Consider the following 11,708-nt stretch of genomic DNA (forward strand, 5'->3'; position numbering starts at 1 on the left):
TAGTGGATCACAAACTGAATATGAGTCAACAATATGATGAAGTTGCAAATAATGCTAATATCATTCTGGGCTGTATTAACAGGAGTGTTGTATGTAAGACATGGAAGGTAATTGTCCCTCTCTATGTGGCACTGGTGAGGTCTCATCTGGAGTCCTGTGGCCAATTCTGGGCACGATGCTTTAGGAAAGGTGTGGACAAATTGGAGAGAGTCCAGAGGGGAGCAACAACAATGATAAAAAGTTTAGACGATCTGACCTATGAGGAAAGGTTAAAAAAACTGGGCATGTTTAGTCTTGAGAAAAGAAGACTGAAAGGGACCAGATAACAGTCTTTAAGTATGTTAAGGGCTGTTATAAAGAGGATGAGGCTCAGTTGTTCTATATGTCCATTGAAGGTAGGACAAGTAGTAATGGGCTTAATCTCTAGAACGGGAGATTTAGGTTAGATATTAGAGAAAATTTTCTAACTATAAAGGTAGTTAAACTCTGGACTAGGCTTCCAAGGTCGATTGTGGAATCCCCATCACTGGAGGTTTTTAAGAACAGGTTGAACAAATACCTATTGGGGATGGTCTAGGTTTACCTGATCCTGCCGCAGGGGGCTGGACTTGATGACGTCTCAAGATCCCTCCCAGCCCTACATTTCTATGATTCTAGGCAAAAACTATTTTTTTCCATGCAAAGGAACCCTATTGAAATGTTATTGTCCTCAAAACTCTTCCATCATAACTACTGTTTGTAGAAGTCAGGCAGACAATCTTAATGTAGGCGCTGTTTGAAAACACATAATAGAGATAACATTTTTCAATATCCGAGGCATTTCAAGAGATGGCAAAACAGCTGACAGCAGCCTACACATATGACAGACTTGGAACTAAGACCAGAGCCCTCATTACACACAGTTAGGAATTTTGTTGAGGAGTCAGACATCACTGGTGGAGGAATATTATTCACTTCTTGGAATAACTATAGAGTTGATAGGGTGTGTGGCCAAGGCCTATTAGCAGGGAGACAAAGTAGAAGAGAGAGGAGTAATCTTTTTCTTTATATGAGCTAGGTGACATTCAACCATGAACACTGGGGCAAATTCTCAGCTGGTGTAAATCTGTGCAGCTCCACTGATGTCATCTCCATTGAAGTCAATGGAACGAAGTCTATTTACGCCATCCGATAACTCCCTCACTGAAGAAATTCAATGCTAGGAGGGCTGTTTTCAAAGAGGTAAGAAAATGAACAGCAGGACAAAAATGACAAATTTGAGCAGACAAAGATGTTTTGTATCCCTTCGTATTTAAGGCCTTTCAGTAGGTTATGGAGTCAGTTGATCAGATTAATTCTGTAAAAGAGAAATATTGAAATAGTGAGACCGAGAGCCATCTTTAAAGCCATTCTGAAAGGCCTGGGAGCTAGAGATGGACAAACTGGGTAAGACATTTTGTTGAAGGGCTTGAACATGAGTGCTTTTTGACTACCTATGTATGAAGAGAAAGGAAGAAGGTCTTGCCTTTTGGGTCAGCAAGCCACCTCAGTAAGACTGATGTTCCAGAGTACCTGAGACTGATCATGTCTGAGGAAGGAATTCATGACATCACACCAGCTATTTAGCCTTAACCAGTTCCTTTTATCTGAGAACATTTGCCTGCAACCATTGCCTGGTCCTTGACTGCAGCTACCCCTCCCATTATGTGTCAGTCCCAAGACTATGGGAGCTGAAGAGTTTGAACCACTTTTTATTTTAAGTATCTTATTTTTCCTTTTTCTGTTTTTCCTTTTTGTTTTTATTAAGTGGGAGATATCCCAGCTTTCTATTATTTTAGAGTGTGAATATGTGGTGGGATGAATGAATATGTATAGGAATTCCTGCAAAGACCACACAGACAGGTGACAAAGAAAAATCCCTTAAATTTAAATGGTCCTAAAGTCTGCCTTAAATTCACTGAATCTGTGTGTTCCTAATTTTGTGAAAGGGTCCAAAGAAACTAAGCTGTCAGCTATATATAGTGCTAAGTGAGAGAGCTGCTAAACATACTCTTAAAAAAGTGTCTTTTAGAAGTTGGTAATTAGTGCTGGAGTGTGGAGGGATGTGTGGGGAGGGGGTCATGAAACAAATTAGCCACCACACCAATAGTAAAATTTAAGGAGGAAACCTCAATTGGCCTGAAGATTGGGCTCTAGACATAAACAGTAATTTAGTTTAAATACCAAAATATTCATTCAGTGGGTAAACATTCATTTCACTGCAGTGGGTAAAAGTCCTATAATTGTAGCTTATAATTAAACAATTGGCCGCCTCGATGAACTTCCTGTTTTAGGATTTATAAAGATTTAGTCTCTGCTGTTTTAATTTGATGATCTGGCTAAACTGCAATTTCAACATTGCTACTAACTTGTTCATTTAATCAGATTTTCACCTCAATTTGATAACTGTATTATTCAATTCTTAGTTTAGTGATGTTTATAGTAGTGTAGCCGTAGTGATATCTTGAGTCATGTTTCTTTCAATAAGTAACTGGATCAGAACCACTGAGAATCTTTGGTGCGTATTAGCCAGCCCACCTGGGAGCCTAACGAGCTCCCTCTGAATTAACCTTTTGGTTCTTATAGAAACCACCAAAAAAAGTGTAGGTCAGCTCATGACACTCTTGCTCATGTCAAGTAATGCTTTAGTCTCATAGTCAATGAGTAAGATACCTGTGAAAATGAAGTGGCGGATCAGAATCTGTCCTGGATTACTATGGCCACAGAGTTATCTCTTTGGATCAAACTAGCTATTAGCAACGTAACTCAGAGCAAACTGGCATCAGTTTGGCCTTACTCCACAATAATAAGGCTAATGGATAAGAAAATAAGATCAATGGGAAAAACACAATTCAGACTTATTTTCATCAGTCTGAAGAGTGTAAGATTTAAAAAGTGATTAAAAAAAACAGAAAAGACTGATGAAATATTAGTAAGACTGATGAAATAATGAGATTGATGGAAAAATAACCAACCCCTTTTTACATTTGAAGTGGAAGGAAAAAGGTTACAATGGTTACCATAGCCACTGTTCTGATAAAGTAAAAGGCTCTGAACTTGATTTAGGCTTAGACTCTGGGCTATTGCTCAGGCTGCTGCACTTTCTCACACACTGCTCTGGACTGCAGCTCTAGCTTCCCGGCTCTGCTCTGAGCTGCTGCAGCTGCTGCACTCTCCCCAGCTCTGCTCTGGCCACACCACCTCACATGAAGGTTGGGTCCTGGTCTCTCAGCTCCCTCATTGGCTTGCCCTACCTGTCAATCCAGCTGACTTGGATTGCTGGCCTCTCTTGATTGTCCCTAGGGCCCTGTCAGTCTCAGGATCCTTACTCCTCTTTGGCCCTTCCCCTTTCTCCATGCCCCCTTACATCAGGAATGGGAGGTTTGACATGAGGTGATAGTTGTCTAGGGGTGAAGTATCAAGGGTGGGTTTCTTCAGTCTTGGCCGGACTATTACATATTTGAAGGAAGAAGGGAAGGTTCCTGCTCTAAATGATGCATTGCCTATTTTGGTCAGGAGTGGCACCAGTTGCTCATACCTCTCCTTTATAAATCAGGAAGGGCATGGATTGTGTTCACAAATCTTGGGTCATGACTTCTGGATATGCACTAGATCTGACATAAGCTCATCTGCCATGCCTCAGATGTCTCTATTTAATATCCATAGAGGAGTTGGACTCCTGTCAGACTGCATCAGACAGGACTCTCGGATTCCAGTTTATGCAGGACATGTCAGAGGCAGACTGGCATTTTTAGCCATCAATTTTATGACTGTCTCAGCTATGGATTTCTGGTCTTAGTTATTGTATTTTGTAAGTGATCTATATGATCTGGGATTAACTTTAATACCAGCTAGAGTAATTATCAAAGCATGTGGCATGCTGATGACACACTTACAGCTTCACATAAACTGGTAAACATTCTGTTAACCATAAGCCAAGAAGTTTAAATCCCAGGCCAGCTGGAAACATACTTTCTGGATCTCCTTCCTGACATGTTTGCTTTGTTTGTAAATTTGAAGAATGAGTGGCTGGGAAAATATGGAAGCAGAAGATTTCATTTGAAGTTTCAGACATTGCATGATCACATCTTATATGTCTTTCTCTTTTCTAACCACCTGGTCAGGAGAACTTCTGAGTGCCCTCAGCTGCCCAGTCCTGCTCTCACTGAACTCATTTGCAAAACTTGTTGACTTCAATGAGAGCAAGGTCAAGTCCATGGAGTTCAATGGCAGTTGAGGATGCTCAGCACTTCACATTCATTTTTTATTAATGTTCTCTGAAGTGTATTAAAGGTTCGTCCTGCGAATCCTTGATTCTGATGGGCTTGCTTGTCTGACTAAGGACTACTCTTGTGAGTAAGATTTTACTGGAACTGGGCTAATTTGTGTCATTGTAAGCCTCACCCTGTGCTGGGAGCAATGCAGAGTCTTGTGGTCTCAGAGAAAGTTGCAGGGTGGGGGCAATCCCACCCTGAGCTTCCCAGTGCATACTGGGAGTGCACAGGCTGAATCCTACTATAGGATGGTGACTCCCGCTCTGCCTGGTGCACCCAGCCCTCTCTAAGGATGGGTGTGTATGTGGAGCGGGAGGCCTAGTTTAGAAAGAGGATCATTCTGCTTCTTGGAGAGAAATGCTGCAGGGTGGAGCCAGATTTGCACACCCTGTATACTGTGAATGTGAAAAATGAAAGGAATAGGGCAACAAACGATGAAGCATAAAGCACATGCCAGAGAACACTCAAACATGAGCACATGAAGGAAAAAGGGTTAAGTCAGTAATGAATCACCAGAAGTAGTTCTCTGTTTAGGGCCTGAGCCAAAGCCGATTGAAGTCAAAGGGAGAATTCTCGCAGCACAAGTGCAGCATTAGATGAATGTAAGTAGCCCCACGCTGCCTTTCCTCCTTGTAGAGGACGTGCTGGGTGCAGGGGCTGGGCTCCTGGTCAGGGATGTGTTTGTGATGCTGAGAGGATTCTTGAGCTGTGGGGTAGTTCTCAGGCAGCCCTTGCGAAGCTGCTCTCAATAACAGGGCCAAGCCCAGGGCTGCTTTAATTTATGTTTAGGGTCCTGAGAAGCAGGCCAGAATCAGGGTGTTGTAAAACTACAATTGTCCACTCTGGGCTACATCACCTATGCTGTGCTTTTTAGGAGGCTCAGCATAGAATCTAACCATTTGGCTTTGGCCACATTCAACCCAAGGAAGTTTGCTGCCATGCACTGAATGTTAGGAGAATGGCGATATGGAAGAAATCATTGAGTATCAACAGCATATAAATGACCCTCAAACCTCTCAGGTCTAGTCAGTTTGCCTAGAGGAAAGAAGTACAGTACACTCAAAGAATAGAATACGGAACACAGGACTGAATCCTGAAAAAAACTTAAGCCATTTTCAGGGAAAAAAGTCTTTTCCTCAGAACTTGGGGGTGGAGGGAAATTACTAGACTGATAGGGGTTAGGGGAAAATGAAAGAAGAATAGGACCCTGAGACCCAAATGTTGAATAAGAATATCACAGGCAACAGTGCTGAATGAAGCATGCAGCAGTAGAAGAATTAGGAATGAGAAGCTTTGGGACTGAGCAACAGCCATTAAAATCCATCAGTGGTGCCATTTCTACAACCATCACTGCAACACTCTGATGGCTGGGGATTGAGTAAAGCAATGTGGTTGGAGTTATATCAGGGATGAATCTGGCCCATTCAGTCAAAAAGGAATAACTTGGCTCAAAACAGAAATGGAAGCAAAGAAAACTGCTGAAAGTTTCTGAGAAACTGTGGTTGGAAGGGCAGGTTTTCATGGGAACAATTAAAAAGATATTTTAAGAATCGATTGAAAAAATGTTCCCAGATGGCTAGTGAACCACCTAACAAAGATCGTCACACTTTAATATTTTGAAAGGTGAATTCTTTATGCATTGGTTTGGAAACAAACTGTGCTTTATCCCACTAAGTTGCAGATATTTTAGATGGTCATTAAATACCTCTTTATTATTTACTTTTTGATTGGAAAAAAAACTTGGATAGCAGATATTTTTCTGTTCAGGCAAAGAAATGGCCAGAGACTCTTCTGCTAGTGACTATATTTAAAGATTCTTTTTTCCTGAGGCGATGGTGGTGGTGGGGTGTTGGTCCCCAGGGTGAGGCAGGGGCCAGGGGCAAGAGCACAGCAGGGCGGGTGTGTGTGTGTGTGTGTCGGTCCCTGGGGTGAGTCAGGGGCTGGAAGCAAGCACAGTGGTGGGTGTTGGTCCCTGGGGTCAGGCAGGGGCTGCAGGCAAGCACAGCAGAGGAGGGAAGTTGGTCCCTGGGGGGAGGCAGGGACTGGAGGTAAGCACAGCAGGGCAGGGGGGGTTGGTCCCTGGGATGGGGCAGGGGATGGAGGCAAGCACAGCAGGGTGGCTTGGGGGGAGGGGTGTCAGTCCCTGAGGTGGGGCAGGGGCTGATGGCAAGCACAGCAGAGTGGGGGGTTGGTCCCTGGGGTGAGGCAGGGGATGGAGGCAAGCACGGGGGGGGGGGGAGTTGGTCCTCAAGCGAGGCAGAAGCTGGGGGCAAGAGCACAGTGGGGAGGGGTTGGTTCCCAGCGTGAGACAGAGGGCAGGGCCAAGAGCACAGCGGGGGTGGGGAAGGTGTCGGTCCCCGGAGCAAGGAAGGGACCAGGACCAAAAGCACAGCGAGGGGACAGGAGGGGGAAGGGTATCGGTCCCTGGAGTGAGGCAGGGGCCGGGGCAAATATAACAGGGCAAGGGGGGGGGCAGACAGGAGCCCACCCTGGGGCAGCACAGACACAGTACCTACCTCTCTTTGCCAGAGTCGGGTGCCTGGGTGCCAGTTCTTTCTCTCTCCAGCTGAGCTGCAGCTCCTCCAGGCAACAACAGCTGCTTTTCCCACCCTCCCGGTGGGGAGGCTGATTGTAGTTACTCCTGTAACCAGACTTTTAGTGTCCAGTCTGTAGTGCTGACAGGACACTGCCAGGTCCACTCTTCGACCACAAAGTCCAGTTGAAAACTGAACACCTGGCAACCATAATGGGCCCCTTGTGAGTGTGGGCCCAGAGCGATGGCACTATTAGTGCCATAGTAAACCTGGTACTGGTGGGGGAAGGAACTGTTTTTGCTAGTATAAAATATGCATCAATATTACATTCAGCACTCCCATTTCCACCTTCCTATGGCTGAATGCCGAATAGACTACTATTCCTGTATTTCCTATCAAAACACATTGCGTATTCACTTTCACTGAATTCTTAATTTATTTGTTTTGAAATAGTGGCAAAGCATATGAATATTTTACTAGGCTGTAATTTACACCTAGCAGCAGTTAACTTAGACATGGGAACCTGATCTTACACTTGCTAAGAATACTGGCTCTGTGAGGAATTCCTAGCTGGCTATTGTCCTCATGCTCAGCTAGTCTCCTCATGGGATTTAAAGGTATAAATAGAGAGAGACAACACTGGCAGATTTCTCTTTCTGCCCTTCCAAGCTTCCCAAATGAATGACTCCCCTCACTTTGTTGCTATAGAAAGCTTTGGATCCCTGTTTGGCAGCTCAAAAGACTAGTAAAACATGTCTTTTGGAGGGATTCAAATGAAGCCTCATCCTCTACCTCTCTGTGTAAGAGAATGGAGAAGCCTAAAGATACTGTAGGTCATGCTCTCGATGTCTCAAGGATCGTTGTGCCATCTTCCATGCAATTTCAGGACTCTCCAACCCTATCACCATTCCCTCTTCCATCTTGGGTCAGAGATTCCTATATGAACTCCCACCTTGAGTGATTTAAGACATTTTAATTCCTTATGTACAAAAATCTAAGTCTACAACATGCTCTGGTAGCCAAGGACTTGAAACTTCTACTCATGAGTCTTTATTGGACTTTAACTGAGAGGCAATACTTAAGTTAATACTACAGGAGTGAAATTCTGGCCCCACTGAAATCAATAGGAGATCTGCTATCCACTTCAGTGGGGCCAGGTTTTCACCCTTGGAGCTTTATATGAACTAAAGAACTTTACGGTTGTTTCTTCCTGCACTGAGGCAGAGAACAGAATGGACCTCCGTGGATATGCAGAGCAATCTTGACTTTCCAGTTCTGTCACAGCTCTAATAGTAGTTGTTTACATGGATGCTCAGAAGGAGGTGTACAGGAGGGAGGGAGAAGATAAGACTGTGACCAGTAACCTCAGATAGAACTCATCTAGTTTTCCCTGTTTTCTCTTTTCTTCTCTCTTCTGCTGCTTATTTGTGTCCAAAATTAATAGTTATGATAGTGGAGGATGGTTGTGGAGGATTTGGAGGATTTCCTTTAAAAGCACAACAAAGCTACTTCTTGTGATTGAATGAATCTTCCTTGCCATATACAAGTACAAAAGATTTAGGGTATCAGCACTTGGATATCACATTTGGCATGGGTTTAGACCAGTGGTTTCCAATCTTTCTCATACTGCGACACTCTTTTCTATACCACCAAGAACCCCCACCATGGACCCTATTTCCCAGTATAGGAAGGGCAGGGTGGTTGCACCCCCCAAGACCTTTCTGCAAACCCCTGGTTGAAACCCCTGGTTTAGATTATTGGCACTAAATACCATGCAAACAGCATTATTGTGTTACAGTGATATGCACTGTATAAAAAACTAAGATAGAGAGATAAAAGTCAGTATACAAATGAACATGGTGTTTAGTTTTATATGGGCAAGCTACATGGATAGTCCTGAACAAAGCTGTGTAAAGAATAAAATAAATACATATATAAATGATTACAGCCACCAGAGAAACTGAAGTGGAAAAATCATATTTCTATTGGGTTTGCAATACTGTTAGTGAAACTTTCTGTGGAGTCATTTAATCCAGTTTAAGTTTTTGCCACAAAACCAAATCTGAGGGTCTATTTGAACCTAAAAGCAATGGGAAAGATAGTTCAGCTGGCCACAGTCGTTATGGCAAATATCGACCTGAATTTCCACCAATTTACGGAGCCCCACCATTCAGTTCACAGTGCTGGAAACAGCAAGGTAGCAGGCTAGTGGCCCACTAGCCCTTTGCTGTGCATGAGAGCAGCTTTATTATATTTATACAAATTCAGTTGCCATAATAAAAAGCCGTAGAAGCCACAATCCTTGTTAATACAATCTGTCCTTTGCCAGCTGCTGCACTTGTCTGATAGTTACAGCTCTTCCTTTCAGGACTTTTCCTCCTAACTACAACTGTGTGAACAGAAAAGCTTTTTGAAGTGCTCTTATTTACAGTCCTGGAAAAGGGAGTGTGATCAACACACAAGGTCACCAAATGCCTAGGGAAAACAGTAAGGATTATTTCCAGAGGCAACATAGTGGCATAGCTTCTTGCTCACTCACAAATTGCATGTGACACTGTACTTTAAAATGCATTCTCTGACCTAGCTGGAACTGGTTATTAATTTCAGATATCTGTTCTTTAATGGGGGTTAATTGTTCACACACACTCTGTAGACTGTAAATTATTTGTATTGTGACAGCATCTGAAGGCCTCACTCATTAGCTGCTTTGAAAGAATAGAGAATTGGACCCCTAAATGTGATAGTAAGTGTATCTATTCCATAAAAGTGACACTGACCCCTGAAGGGTGTAGTTAAAGAGAGTGGGGGGGAATAAATATATGTCTTTCCGAGCTGTGACAGTCCCACTGAAGCAAACATAGACAAAAATTAAGGGCCCAGACATTGCAACCTTCACTCACGTGCGGAATTTTTATGTAAAAAATAATTCCATTGACCTCAAGCGGAGCTAATGTGAGTAAGGATAACTTGATTACTCATGAAAAGGTTTCAGAATCAGGCCCTAAGACAATGGTTCTCAACCAGGGGTATGCGTATCCCTGGGGTCATGCAGAGGTCATCCTGGGGATACATCAACTCATCTAGATATTTGCCTAGTTTTACAACAGGCTACATAAAAAACACTAGTGAAGTCAGTACAGCCTAAAATGTCATACAGTGACTTGTTTTATACTGCTCTATATACTATACACTGAAATGTAAGTACAATATTTATATTCCAACTGATTTATTTTATAATTATATGGTAACATGAGAAAGTAAGCAATTTTTCAGTAACAGTGTGCTGTGACACTTTTGTATTTTTATGTCTGATTTTGTAAGCAATGTGAGGTGAAACCTGGGATTACACAAGACAAATCAGACTCCTGAAAGAAGTACAGTAGTCTGGAAAGGTTGAGAGCCACTGCCCTAAAATATCTACCGGTATTTGCATTTCCTCATCTAGTAACACTTTCTAAAGGCCTGCCACTAGTTTAGAGGAACACACACACACACACACATTCTGTTCTTAGCCTAAGATTTTAATAAAACAATTTCACAGGTCTAGAAACTAGGGCCCAGCTCCTCAGTTGGTGTAAATTGACATAGTTCCATTGACTTAAGAGAGCTATCCTTCCTGATTTACACCACCCGAGGATACAGCTCCACAATGATAGCTGCTCTATTAAAATGTACAATAGGTGGGATAGGTAGAATATAAACTGTGAGCATTATATAAGCAAGCACACAATTGGTGGTTTATATTTTTAATGAAATATCCCGATATTTTTATGGATAAAACATTAAAATAATGTTATATCAGGGAAATACAATATACAGTTATTTGGATATTATGATACTGAGCCAAATTTGTCCTGAACGTACACCTGTTGACTTCAATGAGGTGATACTACAAATACATTTGACTATCAAAAATGCCATACATATTACTCACTGGCATTATTGGCTGGGAAAGATACATGGAAAATACATTATTATAATGTGCAATGTTCCATAGTCTGTTTGACACCTGGCTACTGCAGGATAATCTCTTGAGGGGGGAAACCTGCAGTTCCTGCTCCATGGCAGGTGGACTTGATGGTTAGGATTTCAGTCAGTTTGATGCTTCATTTATTTGCTGCCTGTAGACCTCAGTGTGAACAATATTGTGACAAAAACAATCTGCTACGGCTCTCTGAAATAGTGGTACCTAAATGAGAAGAGCCTACATTGGTTGTCTTGTGCTGAACGATCCTTCCCGGTTTGCTGTGTTCACTCCTGTGGCTTAGTATCATTTGTTTTTATTTTTGGTCTTTCTAGGAGGAGATGTGATGGTTATTTGCAGATCAGGCCCAATCCTGCTTCCACTGAAATCTGTGAGAATGTTGGCCCTGATCCAACAAAGCACTTAGGGTCTGATCCTGCTCCCATAAAATTTAATAGCAGAAGTCCCACTGACTTCAATAAGTGCAGGATTAGCACTTAAGCATTGGGAATACTCAGATGCTTAAAGTTGTATATGTGCTTTAGTGCATTTCTCTTTTTGGGCCTTAGTGACCAATAAAAGCAGGAGTGAGAGCCTTAATTTCTTTTGGGACGATTGTTAAATTTTGATAATCAAATACTTTTTTCTGTCAAGACTAAAAATTAGAATTATGTAAAACATTTTTGGTGAGATAAATGACTATGCAAAAGAAGCCTGACAACACCAAGGCTTGATGTAGTTTTGTTTGAAAGGTTCAGGTCTCTTTTGACCAAACCTGGGCCCAGTTTCAAGTGGACATGGGGTTACATACGGTTTGGCATCCAAAAAAGGTGTAACTTGCCATTCTGTATGACCTGGATGCAAAAAGAAATGAGAAAGTTCATTCTGAATATAGGGTTTATCTGAACCTGAAGCTCC

The sequence above is a fragment of the Mauremys reevesii genome, linkage group 6 (genome assembly GCF_016161935.1).
Source record: "Mauremys reevesii isolate NIE-2019 linkage group 6, ASM1616193v1, whole genome shotgun sequence".
Taxonomy (NCBI): domain Eukaryota; kingdom Metazoa; phylum Chordata; order Testudines; family Geoemydidae; genus Mauremys; species Mauremys reevesii.